General features: G+C 33.0%; 2 protein-coding genes across 4 annotated transcripts in view; both read left to right on the top strand.

Moving 5' to 3' along the window:
- Positions 1-21,298, top strand: part of LOC126780275 (neurocalcin homolog) — a 74,413-nt gene that overhangs the window by 33,190 nt on the left and 19,925 nt on the right. The window lies entirely within an intron of this gene.
- The window catches only part of LOC126780276 (neuronal calcium sensor 2), a 68,118-nt gene that overhangs the window by 32,831 nt on the left and 13,989 nt on the right, over positions 1-21,298 (top strand). Inside the window, exon 1 of one of the 2 annotated variants that reach the window (XM_050504599.1) lies at positions 5,756-5,964. The exons of the other annotated variant lie outside the window; for it this stretch is intronic. The gene's annotated coding sequence lies outside the window, so the exon portion shown is untranslated. Of the gene's footprint in view, positions 1-5,755; positions 5,965-21,298 lie in introns of those variants that run through there. 2 annotated transcript variants of the gene reach the window in all.

Below are 21,298 nucleotides of genomic sequence, written 5' to 3'. Positions count from 1 at the left end.
CACAATCTTGTGGTCTATAGTATGTCCTGCGCTGTTGGCTAATCTCTTTCTTGAGATAGGCCGCCGTGCCCAAAATCGGTCCAGAGGACTCTAATAATATTATTATGTTTTTTTAAGTAAGAAGAGAAGGTTTACATCACTATGTAGAGTTAGGATGTTAGGTTAGGAATTTTGTGACTAAGCGGCATGTATTTAAAACAGTAGCCTGTAAAAGTGTGTAGGTTGATTTATGGACAGTGAGATTATTGTTATCAATACTTCTTAATACAATCTAACGACCTCTTCGTCATTATACTCGTAAGACGAGATTTGAGAAGCTTAAACTTCGGCGGGTAAAAGACATAATAATGACAACGTTTAATCACTCCTGGCTGTCATAGACGATAAAAATTGATAGTAATTATATATATTTTTAGTAAAGTTTTAGGTAACTAGTTTTGTTAAAAATCTTTTCTTTTTATATTTGTATTGTGCTTACCGCTGTTATTGGTCATTATTATGGCAGTTTGTCATGCTACAACTCTTTGGTATTAAATATATACTTCGAATTAAATAATTCTAGAATTTGCATGTCGCATACGTTAAATATTTTATTACGAACACACAAGTCTTTAGGTCAACTATTGATTAGTGCGATTGCGAGAAGCTTTCGTTTGAAATTTAAAGTGAAATAAAGCTGGGTCTCGCTATTTTTGAAACACCAATTATTTGTGTTTTAACAATTAATTGGATATACGAAAACGTTTAAAATTACGTATTTTTGTCAATATTGAGTGCAGTGCCAATTTTCATTGGACGGGGCGTTCATTAGCAATAAAGTTTTAATTTACGTGCCTTGCAATTGATGCATATATTTTTAATTACTCTTAAATATGTCTTTGTCCCTTTGTAACTAAAAACATTCAAAGTAAAATATGAAACTTCATTATTATTCATGTATTTATAAGAGGTTTGAATTTTATTTATAAAAGCAAAGCTTAGCAGTCGATATCATTTTACTATTTTTAATGAGTTTGATATTCGCTCAACACTAATTGTACTTTATGTTATAAATACATTTTCGAAGAGTTTCTAAAAGTTATCTCAATAAACCATTTAATCTAACGTTTAAGAAGCTTTGCTTAATCTATTCGTATCGAATTTTATAACTTTAACTTCACGTAATATTTCGAATAGCAACGATTATCTTAAACATGGATACGCATATGAAAATAGTTTTTAATTGTAATAAGTTACTGCTTCGTGAAAAGTTACACATGTTTACATTGGCTTAAATATGTTTCAAACGTATTTTTTTTTCATTTTGTATAAGACAATCTCTTTAGGGAATAGTTCCCTATAGATTTATTACATTGGTATAATTTTTATGGTGAACTCTCATTTGAAACCTTCTTAACACACTATTCAAATGAAACACATCGGGGTCGTAATGATGTAGCCATATCTTATAGCAGAAAGTCAGCAGTTTCAGGCGTGCTAAGTTGTAATGGGATATAGTAACTACTCAAAAATATTTATTAACAAAACTTTAAGCAAATAGTTCAATAGAATTATTGAAATGCGCATTATTTTCTGTATAGAGTTTGGTATTACTGTTATACTCGACATCGACATGAATGCCTCGTTGGTCTAGTGGCTTGATGTAAGGCCACCCGGAGGTTCAATTCTCAGGTCGGGCCAATAAAAAGTTATTGGATTTTTTGTCAGAAAATTCTCAGTAGCAGCCCGGAGTCTGGAAGTTGGAAGTGTGTACTCTCCTGTGCCTCGGAAAGCACGTAAAGTCGTTTGTCTTACGCCTGAACTCTTTCCGGTCGTGTCGAATTGCCGTCCCATCGGATTATGAGAGTAAGGGAATAGAGAGAGCACCTGTGTTTGCGCACACTTGTGCACTATAATATCTCCTGCGTAGTTGGCTAATCCATCTTGAGATTGGACGCCGTGACCGAAATCGGTCTGGAGGACAATATTATTATACTCGACATCAAATTTAGAGTCGTATACCCAAAAACGAACCATGTTTAAATTAGTTAGTTCGTCGGCCCATCTGGCCGGCTGTCATAGAATAGATTTTAATTGCTTTATTTATGTTTAATTTGCTTCCATTTTACCCTTATGATTTATAAAATAATGTATTCTAATATTTATCGAGAAACAGGAATAGATAAAGTTTTGATCAAAAATAAAATTGAAGACATTTTATTAAATAGTTTTATTGATATGATTTGACTACTAAACTTAACCGAAATGTATCATGATACTTAGATTATTTTGTGTTTTAAAATATTATATATTTCAATAAATTTATTCGTATTAAGATTCAAAGATACTGTAATAGTTAATTTAGAATTTCTTGAATAGATATTATACAAGACCGACCTCAGACTTAAGCCGTTAAGGCAGACTTACTGCGATTCGGACCAAATCGATATCTCGAGAAATTCACGCCGATACGCTATTCAAAGCTTTGCACGATGTTAGCCCTTGTTTGTATCGAAGTATCAGTTGAAACACTTCCTATAAATGTCGATCTTAGTAGGTAAAATCAATTTATTGCATACACAAGTTTCTTTCTATTCAACATAGATTCGATTACATAAGAAGAGTAATCCTTCTGTTAAAGAAGAATAATATTGAAGGAATTAATACTACATTATTACACTTTTTTTTTATAGAATAGGAAGGTGGACGAGCATTGTAAGAAATGTCAACCATCGCTTATAGCCAATGCGCCACCAACCTTGGGAACTAAGATTTTATGTCCCTTGTGCCTGTAATTACACTGGCTCACTCACCCTTCAAACCGGAACACAACAATATCAAGTATTGCTGTTTTGCGGTAGAATATCTGATGAGTGGGTGGTACCTACCCAGACGAGCTTGCACAAAGCCCTAACACCAGTACATAACACATTGAGTGAAAAATATAATCGTGTCAAATAATTTTAAACGACACAAATATATAAGCAGAGTTAATAATAAAACATTTAAGCATATTTCAAGTCGAATTTTTATTTTGTGTAATAAAGCAAGTAGTTACATAAACTTGGTGCGGATTGTTCAGTATTAACATTTTAATCAGCAAAAGAGAGGATTCGACGCTAATGACAAAACCTCGTATCGGTTACTTCGAGTAACGTTCAGACGAATATTTAATTTTTTTCTTCTTTTATGCATTATAAACATAAAATGCATTATGATATATATGACGTGCAGCTCTTAGATATAATTGTTTTTTATATTGTACATATATAAGAACTCAAATAAAATAATTAAAATGGTAGAAAAATATGCATCGTGCTTTTATGGGTATATAATGTTAGCTTTGTCGAACATCAAACCGCATAAGAAATTTTATTTTGAAAGCAATTTAGAAATTCTCCGTCAAAGGATCTTCTTTTGATGCGTTATTCTTAAAAAAAGTTCTTATGTATTTTCAATGTATAAAAGTCAATAGGTAGGTGTAAAAACTTTATATAGGACATATTCTTTAATCGTTTTTTTTTATTTTTGCTATAGGGTTTGAATCTCACATATATATATATATATATATATATATATATATATATTCTTATTATATATATATATATAATAAGAAAAGTTCCTATGTATTTTCTTATGTATTTTTAATTATATATATATAGTTTTTTTTTCGCATATTTTTCCATTTGTATTTTTAAGGTCATATAATTAAAAGGTTTTAATTGTATGATGGTTCTCTATAGAAAATAAAGAAGCCATCAGCTTACATGGAGTCATGCAATAACTACTTACGATATAATGTAGACGTTACGTTAATAAAACTTACAGAGATTTTAATTTAAGTAGCGCAAGTCAGCAGAGTTACACTCACTTGCCGCTGAAAGAAGCGCGCGGTCCTGCACATGGTCTCGTCCCGTTGTATTTAATTTTTATTTATTTTAAAAATAATAATGTTAGTAGAATAATATACACGACTCTTTAATACAGACGTTATTTCCGTTACACTGAGTTCAGGTGGGCGAAATCGAAAGATAATATCCGTGATTGGAAAATCGTCGCAATCGTCCAAACGCCCGCTCGGAATACACCGAATGTCATTACAGAAACGTCACCTTATTACAAATCATGAAATATTTTAAATATTGTAATCTATACAGATTTTGTTCTATATATTAAACATTTAATATTTAAAAACGTAATAAAAAACGAATCTAAATAAATTTAAATAAAGCTAAAATGACACTATATACATCATTTGGTATAATTAGGAATATTATATTAATAGTGGGTTTATTTATTGTAAACGTTGAAATTAATAGTTTACTCTTTTTTAATTATTAAAGCAATTAATAACGTAATTAAAGTTTCAAGAAAATCTAACACACTGGAATTGAAATCTATTGAGTAGAAACCCATTGCGGTGATGTTTATTCAAGCTCTATCAATAATTACCTCGTATTTTATGATTTTCTAAGCGCTCTTGAATATAATTGCCAACCAACTTAAACAAGGAGTGTTTGAGATAAAATTTTATTCATAATCAACAAATTAATACAGTATTATTTGTATATATATTAGATAAATAGATTTAAATAGATTCCGTTTATTAAATCACTTTTTTCGTTAGATGCGAACTATATTTTATTAATACGAATATATAACTTTATATTTGTGAAACATTATTAACTCTTTTTACTTCGCTCAGCTCTCCCATTAAAAAATCTTTTTGCCATTGTATAGAATCGCTTACGGACTAGAAGTTATAAGAGAACGTCGATAAATACGATTTTTTTGTCAAGATTTTAAAGATGCTCTTTGCTCTTATTATTTAACTTCTTGAAAAATATATTTATCTGTAGTTACTATTTCTGAATAGAACATATTTTTAATTTATAAAAGAAGAAACATTTTTAGTTCGTTACTGACTAATATTAACAGGACAAACTGTCAATTTCCAAGTGTATCAATTATTTAAATTACCGTGTGCTTTCTGTTTTTCCGATTGACGCTAATGAACCTATTGTGTAGACACGTTAATACGAATATATAATAGTAAATACTAATAAACCTATACTTCAAGATCAGCTCGTCTATTATGAAATAGGTCTTTTTAATCTGTTTATTTTTATACAATAAAAATGTTTATTTTATTGCGTCTAAATATACAATACTTATATTATTTTCAAAATTAAAATTACTTTAGAGTATTATGTCTTTGAAATTACATATTTATTGTATTATAAAAAGAAACCAACATCAACTTTCCAATTTTTTCAATCAATGTTTAAGTAATATTACAAACCAAAAACGGGTTAGCAGTACGTTATATTGTTGAGGTCGCGGCATATGCGTGTTGATGATCGATGGTATTGCGTGTTCTTGGTAGTGGTAAAGTCTCGCGTAAGGTACGGCTTGGCTGCGGTCTTCGTCGTCGACGGTGGTGCGGCGGACCTTCGCTTTGTTCCTCACACGCCGTCAGCGTCACCTCCTCCTCCGCCTCCCACCGCCGCGCCTACCGCGGACTGCGCATGCTCCACACGATCCATGTCACTCCTTTGCGATTTCAAATGAAATATGAAATAATACAGCAATTTCTTCCTTTTCTGTAATGCCTGCGACATTATCGCTTAAAAAATCTCGTCATAATATGTTTATATAAGTCATAATAGCCGTTTAGCTATCAAGCGGGCGTTTGTCCGGTCCCATTTAGTGAACCACTCAAAAGGGAGCGCGGCAGCACCGGTATCGATCTGAGCATTTCGTTTGGCCGCTCGAGCACGACGTTCTCTCGGGATATTCGCCTAGCGGTCGCCGTCGGCGCCGGCCTTGCTGCACTGTTTACGCGGCGTATATATACCTATTTAGTTCGCGAGACTATGTTCGCTTGAGCTAATTGATAACGCGGTACACGCACTTGCAAGTTTACGTGGGAGCTGTTGTAAGCTGAATTCAAGTTTCAAACCGATCTTAAGCAGCGAAACTTAGGTAAGTGCTTAATTTTACCAATTACAACTTTCTAATAGTTATTCAAAGTTGTCAGCGTTTAACAGCTAATCCAGCGAATTTTTTTAATGATGTCTTGTGTATTATTGTTTTTTTTTTAATTTATATATTATTTTACATTTATGAGTTTTGCTGATATTTGTTTCTTCAAATGTGTTAAGTGTTTCTAAATACTCGTATCGAGTGTTAGCAAGCCATCTGGTTTATAAAGCTAAAGTTAGATTGTGATATCGTAAACCGCAAGGAATCATCTAGGTATTTGTGGATCGGTTTTATTCGATGGTGAATTTAGAGGTTTTCTATTAGAGCTTTTGCAATTGGAACACTGATAGTAATCATTTCTGACATTTTGATATTTTAGCATAACTAAAATTTGAAAGATAAAGCGTGTATTAATCGAAATATTTGTAAATTTCTCAATTCATATTCATATTTTTTTTACTGCGCATGACTAAATTCAAATTAATGCCATCTAATGTGATTTATGAAAATAATAATGGTTATAAGCATAAAATTAATATGAAATAATATTTATAAGCAGACGAGTAAATGTTCAAGAAAGTACATTAATTACTTAGTAGTCTTATCTATAATAAATCGTTAGGGTATTGTTTAACAAAATACAAAAGATTAATTTGTCATACCACGCCTCTGTAATTCAACTTCTGTAATAGTAGCTAATGCTTACAGCTAAAGTTAAAATTATTATAATTAAAATGAGGTAAACTTATCTTAGAGTTTTTAAATATTTTACGTCGTTTTAAACCTCGAAATATTTTTTAGCCACTACATTACAAGAGAAAAACAAATTATTTTCTTTAGATACTCATGGTTTTTAGGTCAATCTCTTCGCGTTTTGTCAACTTTTGTTTCGTTTTCTACATTAAGAAGATTACTACTATTAAATTATTGCAAAGCAAAGCCGAATGCGAAAGTTTTTTGTGAATAATATATATTTCAAAATAATTTCTAAAAAAGAATGATCAATAATTTATTCTTTGAATATTCATTTAGATACAAAATAATTTCATACATTGCTTATATTTTATTTACTATACATACATACATTTGTATAAAACTTAATGAACATGTTCATCAATAATGTGCTAATCTCAAAGGCAAGGAAATGCAATTACCTCACTACCTACCAGATAAATGTCGGTATATCGTTTTTATTATTTATTTCAATGATAATTAAACTTTACCTTTTAACATGATAATTGAAGGCCTCTTCATATTTTCAACCCATAATTATAATTAAATATATAACATAATATGTCGCAATTGTAGTTGCGGATAACCATTACCACTATTAATATATTGTGATTATGAAAATTTTATTGTTATAGTCAAAGCCTGTTCTCAAAATTTTGTGGTTTTCGGAAAATTAATATTGAAATGACACTGTGACCAAATTCAATTACCAGAAATTCAATTGATGAAATGGCTTGTCAGTTAAGCTTCTATAATTATAATGTCGGCCTGTACTGTTACAAATAACATATATTAAAGTACCGAATATATCATCATCATATATGAATAATCAATGAATGATATATACGCTATATCAAATGCTTAACGGAATATATTTAATATATTTCAAATAGAATAAGGAGTTATAGGTGCTTACCTCGTAATGTTGTTTCTTTTAGGCTTTTTCCCGATATGTTATAAGGTTATTCTTATTATGCTCATTAAAATTTAATAAGGCACTTTGTACTTATAATACATAAACAACACTCATAACAAAATTCAATACTATTAAAAACGCTCGAATTTTAACGATGAATTGATTTCGACGATGAATGACGATGAATATTGTAACTGAAAAACATTTTATGTTCATAGGTCCATTTTAAATAATAAATGAACCTTAATTAACGCCTCAAGGAACTTTGTAACACACAACACAAAAACATAGCAATCGACTATATCGAATTCTGTTGCCAAAAAACGTTTATCGTAAAATATTTGATTACATTCGAAATAATAGATGCCATTTCTTATAAACATGTTAAGATGAAATATTTCTGGAATATTAATTACTGCACAGGCGAGGATATTAATGAGTAACAGGGCATGTGTGTCCCATAATCTCATCTTCTACATTAAAAAGAGTTCCAATGCAGTTGGGAGTGACAGATTTATTTCGGGCACTTCTAGATTTTCTTACGATGTATTCCTCACAAGATCAAGTTTACTTAAATTAGGCCCACAGTAGAGATTGTCCGGTTATAATGTAATATAAATGTAACAATTTTAAGTAATAACAGTTAGCTGTCTCTAAAAAAGAGGACATGACGCTTGCGTATAGCCTTTTTATTACGCAGGGTAAGTCTTCAATATGCAATGCTCTTGCAACGGTCTCTGCTACAGAATGGTTACAACATAAATCATCCGTATTCGTTGCCTTACCCGTGCGGTGTTTCGTAAGTTTTAGCGAGCGCTCCTTAAGGGACCCGACCTCGAGAAGAGTCTCAATCGCGACCTCCTGGTTACTCTTTAACCAGGGGAGATTATGAAAGTCTTAATAGTGGAATGAGACCAGGTTCACCAGCGCAGTCTTTGCGCATGCACAAATTGGTCTGGAGGACCTTCAACCACAACCTTTTCATAACAGCTGTTTTAAATGCGTTGTTGTAGTTTTGGTATCGCGTTCGTATATTAGATATTATTTTTTCTGAATGTCCATGAATATTTAAATTAACTACTACTTAGTCAATACAATAAATAGCAAAGCATAATAAGTTATTTTAATCTCATTTCTTATATAAAGAAGTTGTTTTATTTTGCGACTGATATTGTACTAGGTAATAATTAGCTAAAAATTCTCCTCTACTATCTTTTTTGTCTTATTTTTTAATAATAATAATATTTATAACGACATATTAACGTTCGGATAGCTTTAACGCTTTTGACACACTGTCATTAATAAAACATAATTAAACTTAAGTTATAGTTTTAATTATTAAAATACTTAGTTGATAACGAATGGTTTTATAGAAGGTGCTGTGTCTTACTTGCATTAACGAAAATAAACTGAGATTAAGAAACGTACTATTCAGTCCCGCACAAGAATATTAGCTTGCGCAGCTTGAGATATACAAAACTGATACTTACGATTAATCGTAATGGGATAAAGTATTGTTACTTAATTTTATATTGTTATATATAATTTTGATAATATAATCATAGTAATTATTAATGTAAATTCAATATAATTATCATTTCAGTATGACATTACTGAGGGTAAACCTTTTTAATGCTCGCTAGCGTCATTAAGTTGCCACTAAAATTGTTAAAAAAGCGTTGTACATGAAAACAACCTAAAATTATAGAATTTACTTTTAATAATTTTTTCAGGTATCATTTATTATTCCACCACTTCTAGTGTAACAGTACAACGTGCAGTTCAAAGTTCTATACAAAACTGAAACATCTTTAAATTTTATTACCAGTATCGTTTTTAAAGCATGTTTTGTTTTGTAACCATGCAGTTGCCGTTTCTATGTAAAAACTAGGTCCCGGATGAAATTTTAATCGAACTCCGTGCTATGTTTTGAAGCAGTAAGGGAACAAAGGTAGTTCTAAAATAAAATTGACATATTTATGGAGTAAATGTAAAATAATAACATCAATTCAAACATAACAACATTTTAAGATTATACTATTAAATAAATTCTATTGAAATTTAAAATATTAAGTTCAATACCTATTGATCATTATGTGTCATTATCTCGTGTATCAGTTATGTTTCGTGATTTGTTACGGTGTATCGAAAACTGTATTAATAGATGTACAAGTAATCAATATTTGAGTTTTATATCATGATAAAGTGGTCGTATAACAGAAAAGATATAACGTACGCATCAAAAACGCGAAGTTATAACAAGCAAAAGTTTGCTACTTTACGTTGTGCAAAGCGTTCAAGATATTTTAATACGATGTTAGTAACATAAAGAAAACTGAATCGGGAGATTTAGTAACGTTATAACTTTGCAATAGTAATCAAAAATATAATCACCTTGGTTTAAAAAAGAGTTCAGATAGCCGTTTTTTTATTAGATTCATCACATTCACGGTGTCATATGTGAAAAATGATTTTTGGGAATAGGGATGATTTTGTTTCGTAGGTGTGCTATATGTATATGACACTCATTTGTAAAACTTCATACTTCTAGATCTAGGCCTACCGATTAATGCAGCACGTCGTCTACCAGTGAATTAGACAGTCAGTGTTCAGTCAGAGTTTTATTTAGTAGATGCGACGTCTTGGATTATTGGTCAGTGACTTTATGAGAGTAACTATATTGTTTCAAATTTAAATATTATTTGATGTGCCAATACACCTAACAAGCCAATTATTACTTGTTTAGTTCCCCTAAAAATATGCAATCGAGAAGCACGTCAATTTATTAAGATTGCCGTTTTAAATTTAATTTTTATTAAACATTAATATTACATATGATTAAGAAGGTATTTGCGCCGCTGATCATTTATCTATTGATCATTCTTAATTACAACTATCTACTTTGTACTTAACTACCACATTAATTTACATTTTACGTATGTTTTTTTTTTTAAATGTATAGGCTTGCACTTGACTGTTATCACACCTGATGGAAAGTGAGATAAAGTCTAAGATGGAGCGCGCTTGCCTAGAAGATGCCTATTCACTCTAGACTTGAAGGTACCCACATTGTAGGTGGTGGGGAAAACGGGGGTTGGGAGGGTATTCCAGACCTTGGCGGTGCGTATCAGAAACGCGGAAGCAAATCGTTTCGTACGTGTCTTAAATAGGTCAACTACGTACGGGTGCAGATCTATTCGATGCCTCGCAGTTCTATGGTAAAAAGGTGACGGTGGAACCAAATTAAATAGTTCCTGAGCACACTCTCCGAAATATATCCTGTAAAATACCGACAGACAGGCAACCTTACGACGATGTTCTAAGGTCTGGAGTTTTGTGACCAGTGTCTGGTCGCCAATGATCCTTCTAGCACGACGATCGACTGAATCCAAAGCTTCAAGCTGGTACTTAGCAGAGCCGTCTCATAAATGGCTGCAGTACTCCATGCACGATCTGACTTGGGCTTAATATAAAGTCAGAAGCTGTTCTGGTGTGAAGTACTGCTTGACCTTATTGAGGATGCCAAGTTTTTTGCCAACAGTTTTAGCTTTGGATTCAGTGTATTGTCCAAAGTTGAGTTTGGATGTTAATGTAACTCCTAGAAGCTCTATACTGTCGGTGATGGGTACAGATACACTTCGCTAAAGTCGGAGTCACGTGGAATGGACTCCTCTTGGCGGTGAACAAACACGCTTGAGTCTTGGTAGAATTAAATTTGACTTGTTTATCATCGCCTCAATTCGATACCTCTTCCAATGTCAAATTGATGTGTTCTACCAAAGCCTCCCTGTGCTCACGAGTTTCTGCTGCTTTAGCTCGGGGACCGGATATGTGTCTCTTTGTTACAGTGCTGTCGTCTGCGTACTCAAAGATACCGGGTTTCCGTTTATATGCAGCAGGAAGAGTGTAGCGGAGAGAATTGATCCCTGAGGAACACCGGCATTAATCGCCATTAGATCAGACGAAAAGCCATCTAGAACAACTCGAAATGATCGTCCACTCAGGAAATCTGATATCCAGTTGCAAAGGCCAACAAGTATCCCGTAGCTAGGAAGCTTGCTCAGAAGCCCCTTATGCCAGACCCGGTCGAAAGCCTTGGACACAAGTGAAACGGCTAACGCTTCACCGTACTTGTCCATGGCCTCGCCCCAGATGTGAGTAGCGTACACTAAGAGATCTCCTGTTGATCGATTCCGACGAAAGCCGTAATGCTGGTCCGATAGGAGATAGTTTTCTTCGAGGTACGCCTGGAGTTTGTTATTCAATACACGCTCCAAACCTTTGCAAAGTATGGAGGTGATTGCTATGGGTCTGTAATGGCCGGGTCAGCACGGCTATTCTTCTTAGGTAGTACTGGTTGTACGTTTGCAATCTTCCAAGCCTTAGGGACTTGAGCGGATTTAAGGGGGAGGCGGTACAAGCGTGTTAGAATAGGGGACAACTCAGGTGCACAATTCCTCAAGACTATTGATGGAATCCCATCAGGGCCACTGGCCTTATTCACATTTAAGGTGCGCAGAATTTTTAGAATCTCTCGTTGGCGAATTCGCATCTCTGGCATGATTGAGTCGCAAAGGTATGTTTGTGGTGAGGCACTTCCCGCATCGAGACGCGAATTTTCGGCAAACAGAGCCGCTAATAGGTTAGCCTTTTCTGTTGCCGTAAAGGCCAGGAATCCGTCAGGCTTCAGCAGTGGAGGTAGCGATGGACGACAGAAGTTCGTCTCAACCGACTTGGACAGCGACCAGAATGCTTTACTACAACGGGGATAGGAAGCTAATTTGGCTCCAAGACGTCTAGTTCGGTTGAAACGAACCTTCTTGAGAACCTTTTTGTAGGACTTGGCAGCAGAGTTAAAGGCTCTCTTCTTAGTTGCAATGTCCGGAGCTTTGGTGCTACAAACGCTGTGTTTTTACGGGCCTCAGCTTGGGCCACTCAGCGTTGTACCACCTAGGGATCTTGCCATCTAATGATACGACAGCATATGGAATAAAGAACTCCATATCCTGACGTATCACTTCAGATATTGCTTGTTCGCAGCTCGACGGATCATTGGAAGAGAAGCATATCTGCCGCCAAGGGTAGGATGCAAAAAAGTGTTGCATCTCGTCCCAGTCTGCCGACTTGTATCGCCACACCCGTCTGGTTCCAGTGGGACCAGAGTCCAGAGGGTGGAAGTTGTAGACCGACGACCAATCACACAATGATCAGAAATGCCCAACGGAGCCGCAACTGACACTGAAAATCGGTCAGGGTCGGTAGTCAGTAGAAGGTCCAGACAATTGTAACAGGTGTATGACCGTCCACGTCCGGCACCAGAGTTGCTTCATGTATCAGCTGCGAGAGATCTAGTGATATAAAATGATGAGGGATGTAGATAGATTATATACTTATATATATACTATATCAGGTAAGCTGTTAGTTTAGCAGATGCATTCTAGGCGTAATCCAACTTATACCTTTCGAAACCTCCTATGATAGAATTATAAGTACAACTAACCAGTACAAACATAGAAATATACCTAGTGCGGCTTAATGACAATATAACCGTGATCCGAACTTCATTGTAACATACATATGTTTTATATTATGTCTGAATATTACAACAGCTTTAAAGTATTGTATTAAAATTCAGTGAATTATATATGTAAATTTGAATTATAAACATTTACATTTTCTCTTGCATACCATAAATTTAAGTTTCTTGTTAAACAAGTTACATGGATTAACGCTTGTGTTTACCTTTATATATTTGAATTTAATCTGAACAGTTTCGACCTTTATTTTGTTGTACTAGAGAGAAACGTGAAATATTTACTCAAAAATAATTAAATAATTTAGTAACATTTCTTGATACTTTGAAACGATTATAGTACATAAAAGGTTTTTTTTTATATGAGATTATTTTTACATACTTAACTAAAAATTACATACGTAAGGTGGAAATTGAATTTAGAAATTTCAGCGAAAAGCCCGATAGAACACCGACAACTAATTGATGGAAATCGTTTGGTTAATTCGTTCCCGTATTAAAATATTACTGCCTATTAGTTTATTTTCAATTAAAATATTTTATTTATCTAAGAATGTAATCCGTTGTACGTTTATGCTCTACGAGTATAAGGTATAAGCTGTTTGTAATATTTATCATTGTAATTTTTTGTTTATTTGATGTGTGTGTAATATTGTAAAAGCAATTGTTTCAATTGAAAAAACCGTCTAGTAAAGTAAAGTTATTGATCTACCCATAATCATAAATCTATGTTAGATTTGCGCTATAAATTTAATAATCAACCTGTCGATTGTCATAAAAAAATTAGTTTTGCAGCTCAAACAGCTCAAGTAATCGATGATTACTACATATCGATCGATAAATTTCAATCAGGGATATAATATTGATTTTGGCCGATAGAGTTTTAATACTTCGTATATTTTGCCTGACAGTCTGCGTATTTGTTTTTTTACTAATAATATAGTCTGGTCAACACATGACTTACGTTATATTCACAAAGGCTTCCCCATGTACCATCAAAGGATATTTCTCTACACGTCTAATGTCATCTTAGATGAAGTAACAGCATTGGAACTTGTAATTTGATAAAATGTTCCTGACACAATTTATATCTAAAAAATAAAATGTATAGATATGCCGTTGCTCTATAACCGATTATTATTATTTATTTTACTAATTATGTAGTTTTAAACGATAAAGTACTGAAGTTGAATAAGGCGACTTGTTTATTCCGCTACCATAATAGATCCCTCCATGAGAACAAAATTGCCTTTGTTAGCTTGTTGTTGTGATGCGTTTAATTTAGAATTGCTTAAATTTAATGTTGATTTTTATTAAAAAGTTTTTCATTCATTTATTCTATATAAACAGGGAGACTCAAATTTCAATTTACTATCGCAACCGGTATGAGCTTTGTGATATTCGATACACAGATGAGTTCGTACAGATAATATTTTAATATTCGTATATTTCACGTTAGAATATATTTATTCTACCAATCTTTTCGGAATGTAAGTTGCATGATGTTATTGAATTTTCAATGTGGTAGGTACGGTATATTTGAGAATAAATTCGTATTACTTCAATATTTACATCGACCTAGAATTTGCAATATGTGAAAAATTGTTGTTGTTAAAATTAAATTTTGATCTTACATGGTTTGCGCTCAGGGGCTTAAATCTATAACAACGATTTCATTAAAATCCTTAATTGTCTCACCATTATTTAATTAAATAAGATTACTTTCTTTATTATCATACGTATATTTAAAAGATAGGAGACTATTATTAAAAATATATGGAAATCTATCTAGAATCGCTTAATAATTTCAAGTCTGAAATAATAGTGAATTAATTTCACAATTTCTGATTGTTTTTCTATTATTAAAATTGAAAATTGTGCATTGCAACGACACTGTCGACAACGCTAACCTGTTCACTGGAACCCTAAGAGGTGCATATACGTCGTTGACCTTGCTCAATTAAGCTGTACCGATAATTGTGCCCTGATTTTGAGGAGAAAATTTTCACAAATCCGTTCAATACCACGTTTCGAACTGATTTATTAGGCGACAAAGAAATCGAATTGCGACTTGCGCGCATCAATAACTTAAAAAGTGTTTAATAATATTCTAAAGGATATTGAAATACTAAGTCGAGGGGTCCTTTGGTATTGTATTATTTTATATATTGATGTCAATAAATAAATCTTTTGATAGATAGCTTTGGAGTAAAAAACTAATAATAACGAAAACCGAGGATACTTGACGTGTTTATTTCTAGTTCTATTCATAGCTTATACAAAAAAAATTAAGCAAAGATAAGAGAGAAAGAAAGGCTTTCAATAATGTAAGTAACTTAACATATATTATTTTTTTCAAGTTTTTTTCATAACGATTACGTACAATCCATTTTTTCATAAATCCACTTCTTAATTAGGACATTTGTCAACGTAGCGTCCGTAACCTTGGCATATATGATATCAGTGTAGTATTAATTATTTGTTAGATACATTATATGCATCACGCTGCTCCAATGCGCTTTGGTGAATACATATATATGTAGCAGATTTTCATCTTAAGTTTAGAATCACTTCCTACCAATGGGAAATTCCTCTCGCCCAAATCTTTAACAGTAGATATATTTATTAATTTTATTTCGCTCGCAGAACTGAATACGTTTATTTGATGGTAAGTACAGGCTATAATTTTTTTTTATATAAATATTATTCATTATATGATAACTTTAGTAATATTGTACAATTTATATTTCAATCTTATTCCATTTTTGATTAACAATGTTATACGCCTCTGAACGTAATCGATTTGAAAAAATATTAATCTCGTTAGTTAATTGTATTTATTAACTCTGAAAAAATAAAAAGCTTTTTTATGAAATATTGTTAATAGCGTTAATTGGCTCTGCACTGCCATTTAATATCCGATCATACGCTCGCTTAAAATTAATTTTTACTAGTATTTTTATTGAAAATGTAGAAGATTGAAGGGCTTCGTAGAAATTTATATAGAAAATTACTTTTCTCCAGGTGTTTCTTTTGTTTTTGTATTGAGAAAGTGGCTATATTGTTGCTCATTTGAACAGTAATTTTAAAAAGCTCAGACGTTTTATTCTTCATTTGTCGTTACTATTAATAAACTAATAGCAGCGAAGCGGTCTAATAATTACTGAAATATACCAAATTGTCAAGTTATAATTGTAAATATCTTCTAATTAGGTATTATCGTAATTGCATTTAATGATAATAGTAATAAAGGCACAAGGGACATAACATCTTAGTTCCCACGGTTGGTGGCGCATTGGCGATGTAAGATATCGATTGTTAAGATTTCTTACAATGCCAATATCTAAAAAAATAAAATGGCAGCATTGTAAATATAATATATTAACAGTAGAAACGTTGTACGTCCGTATTTATATTACTGAGAAGAAAATACCTTTTCTTTACAAACCTCCTTGGGAATAGAATATAACATGGAAATACTTTGCATTAGATACAAAAAAAAAAACAAAACCACTCCGTCTTTGTGTCTTTAAGATCGATAGCCAGAGAACGTTAGAAACATAAATTGATGTTGTATCAGATTTTCATGGATATCGCCTTAAAGTATTTAAATATCGCAGCGAACAAGAATGACTTTAATTTAAAAATATATAACTTTACGGTAGCGCTTATATGTGCCTATTATAAATTTTGTTTATTTTATTTAAAATAAATTAAATGTATGAATAAGTAATAAATTTGAGTGGCAGCGTTATCTATCTATTATTGAACAGTACCATCGAGTTGTATGAAGAGTCGCTTTGAAACCATCTCTATTTAGAAGAAGATTAAAAGAGAATCGGACCGGCACCACGCCTAGCGAAATCAATAACAGGCCATCGAATAGGATGTCTTAACTTTACACGTGAGCACTTAATTGGTCATACTTACAACGATGCCGCAAGGTTCCCTCTCTTTTGTATATCTTTTTCCATTTCGTTGACAACATACGTCGTAACTTGACTATAGGCCAAAAGATAACCTTGCTCTATTGCAGGTTTACCCTTAAAAGAAAAATCATATTTTATTTAAAATCGCAGTTCGAGTCAAAAACATATTAGACTGTTTTAGTATTCTTAAATTATCATGTGTACATAGGTAATAATAAATACCATGTTTCTAAATCGTCGTAAATTTTATTTGAAACATTTCGACGTGAAAAACTAGTTTAAACAAGAAGACAATATATTATTTATACCAAATAAATAGTATCCAATTTATGTAGACTGATTATTTATATATAAACTTACAAATATATTATTTCTCGAAATATACGATATATTTCGTTACAAACGATTTTCGTGAACTATTCTAGCTAATCTAACTAACTAAAACTAGACAATTCAGAACATTATTATAAATCAAAATTTTATATTTTTTAAAATACCTTTAGTGAATTTCATTTCGAACAGTAAAAATTGTACGTTCCTACGTGTGTGTTTTGTAAACTTTTAATAAAATGGACCAAATGTCAGGTAGCTAGTGAAATTTTATCGGAAACGTAAAACTAAAATGGAGTATTTTTCGTAATTGAACGTCAGTTGTGAATTCGTTAGTTATTTTCGTTTAATTTTCGAACACCTAGCTTTACGATCAAATCTGTTGATCAATAAACTGTCGATGTATTCATCGGCATAGTGCGGCTTCAAATTACTGTTTTGAATTCATTTCGAAACCATGAATAGCATTTCTTAATTATCTTTAACGTATTTGAGATATAGTCGCCACAGAGTGGGTGTGACGACTAAAATTGGATTGCTAAAGTGCAGCTTACTTATCTCAGTTGTGACGGGGTCACGGTGTTAGTACGTGTAATTACCTGCGGCTGAACTCGAGGCAGTCGTCCTTAATCTCACACTACGGTTAAGTAAATAAGGGTCACTTCAATTTTATAAGACCTATAAAAGCGAATTGACCTTAGAAAAGTGCAATGATTTTGAGGTAAGCTATGTTTTTTTTTGCTTTGCTAGGTTTTCGAAAGTGCTTTTTACTGGTGGTAGAGGTTTGTGCAAGCTTGTCTGGGTAGTACCACCCACTCATCAGATATTCTCCGCTAAACAGTAGTACTTGGTATCGTTGTGTTTCGGTTTGAAGCTGAGTGAGCCAGTGTTATTACAGGCACAAGGGACATCACATCTTAGTTCCCAAGGTTGGTGGCGCATTGGCGATGTAAGCGATGGTTAACATTTCTTACAATGCCAATGTCTATGGGCGTTGGTGACCACTTACCATAAGGTGGCCCATATGCTCGTCTGTCTACCTACACTATAAAAAAAAAAGAAAAAGTGCGCTAGTACTGTTTTAATAAATATCTCATTTACTTGAAAAATAGGATACAAATAATATTTAGAAAACATGTATATTTGTTTTTCTTCATCAAACTAATTTCAACCCGATTATATTCTATCTATATATTTATTAAAAATACATTTTGTACATTCGAACAACTCTGCATGCTTTAATTATCGTTTGCTTTTGATTACTGTTCGTGGTTCAATATAATATATAATTCAATATAATATTTACATATGCAATGCGTAATATGCAAACATTACATATGCGCATAGTGAATTGAATAATTCGTAAAAAGTATCTGAGAGTTGGCAAGGGATTTAATTTTCTAGAAAACGACGATTCACGATGATTCATTTGCCACTCCTTTTTAATTTCGAATACGCTGTCGGCAATTATTTTATTTACATTTTCTATGTGACAAACATTACTATTCTGGGAGGAATACAAATAATACATAATTACGATTTGGATTTCACAGAAGACATATACAATGAAACGGTAATCTTTATTGATGCTCTTTGTCTTGTAATGTGTGGTAAATTGTTGGCACACTTGGAAATGACGACATCGAATAGGTCAATCAATGCAAAATTCGACGGAGAACTGCTCAGAAAGCAATCATGTAACAGAAACGACTTACGTTTATGAGAGTTCAGCTTCAAATAGATCCAACAACTGATATATTTTCGAGACCATTACTCGAACTCGGTAATAGCAATAGTGCTACCAACAAATCTACGAAGAGGAAAAAACACATTTCCATCTAATGTTCAGTTTGAATTTAGAAAACGAAATCTTCTCTCATTGGTAATCATACCTCACACGCTCAATTTATAAAAAAAACGCACAAAAAATGGCCTGAAACATATTTCTCCTTCATTTCCTATCATTCCATGAATGATTAGTTTGCTATGTAAATCTATGTTCCTATATTCAAATTGATAGTCTCGAACAATAGAGTTAATTAATTAGTATATTATCAATTACATTGCCTCGTTGGTCTAGTGGCCAGATGTTAGGCCGCAGACCCGAAGGTGCTGGGTTCAAATCCTAGAACGGGCCAATAAAAAGACATAAGGTTTTTCTGTCAGAAAATTCTCGGTAGCTGCTCGGTGCTTAAATGTTGAAAGTGTACACACTCCCGTGACTCGGAAAGCACGAAAAGTCGTGACGGATCGCGATCCCCTCGGATTATGACAGCTAGGGAATAGAGAGCGCACCTGTGTTTGCGAACATACTTGTGCACTGTAATATGTCCTGCGCAGTTGGCTAATTTCTCTTGACATTGACCGCCGTGACCGAAATCGGTTTGGAGGTTTGGACATTATTATCATTATATTAGCAATCCAGTTGATTCATGTATATATGATAATGAGTGCCTCTATGGTCTAAAGGCTAGCTTATAATGTCGTAGATCTCGAGGTTGGCTAGTTTTTATTATGAATGGTCGCGGTGGCAGTGGATGGGCAGGAGGACACAGTGATATATTATAATCATTTGCAGGAAAAACAAGAATCGCTTCAAATGAAAACAATGACAATATCTTCTATAAAACATAAAAGGTTTCACAAATCACATGCATATATAAATATATAAGTATATATAAATATGTTTTTTATTAATTAATTGAATATATACATTTATCGTCGTAAGTGGTTAAAATGCTATTGTAGGGGTAAACATGCTATAACTGACTTATTTATGTAAAACTATTGGGGTTGTATGCCCTGACAATTAACTTGAAAACCCGGTGCTTAAGTGCACTAGAAGCATGAAAACGTGCGCCTACCCTCGCAACTACTGCATTAAGAGGGAACGTTAAACATATTCTGCAACAGGAATTGTTTTTTATCTCTTACATTAGGTTCGTTTGGGATAATTGCCTACCACTTTTGCCATTTGCTTGCAAAAAGTCTAATTGTGGTTGTTAAAGAAACCATTTATTTACACTACGTTAAATTATGAAACCTTACAAATCATACAAATTATTATTATAAATTATAGATGTGTTCGTCGTGGGTCTAGTGGCTTACAAGGCCTTAAACTCGAGCGGGCTTTAACCCTGAGTATCACCAGTAAAAAAAATATTGGGTTTTTCAGTCGCGATATTCTCAGTAGCATCCCAGTCTCGAAAACTCCAGTACAGTACAGTACAGTACAGTACAGTAACAGCCTGTTAATGTCCCAATGCTGGGCTAAGGCCTCCTCTCCCTTTTTGAGGAGAAGGTTTAGAGCTTATTCCACCACGCTGCTCCAATGCGAGTTGGTAGAATACACATGTGACATAATTTCAATGAAATTAGACACATGCCGGTTTCCTCACGATGTTTTCCTTCACCGTCAAGCACGAGATGAATTATAATCACAAATTAAGCACAAGAAAATTCAGTGGTGCTTGCCCGGGTTTGAACCTACGATCATCGGTTAAGATTCACGCGTTCTAACCACTAGGCCATCTCGGCTTTTTTTTTTAAAACTACACTCCCTCGAAAACTAAACTCTCGTGATTTGACACCACAAACGCACAACGCGCAACCTGCGCAGAGCCTTCCTTGAGAATAGCCAAGGTTTTATTATATACATTTTTTTAATTTTTACTCATAGGAAATTTATGTGCTATAAAATTAAAGTATAAACATGCAGCAACGGTTTTAATATAAAATATAATTTGAATTATTCGACTTTTAGAAGACCAATTGCACTAAATCGTATCTCGATTACTAAGTTCTTATATAAAATAACAAACTAACGACAATGCGTGCATTAATAGAAGTTAGCCTTCATTTTCATTATCTTATTTCTAGGCTCAGTTATATCAT

Source organism: Nymphalis io, chromosome Z, assembly GCF_905147045.1.
Source record: "Nymphalis io chromosome Z, ilAglIoxx1.1, whole genome shotgun sequence".
Lineage (NCBI taxonomy): Eukaryota > Metazoa > Arthropoda > Insecta > Lepidoptera > Nymphalidae > Nymphalis > Nymphalis io.
Note: the sequence above shows the minus strand (reverse complement) of the source record. Positions and strands in the feature narration are given on the sequence as shown.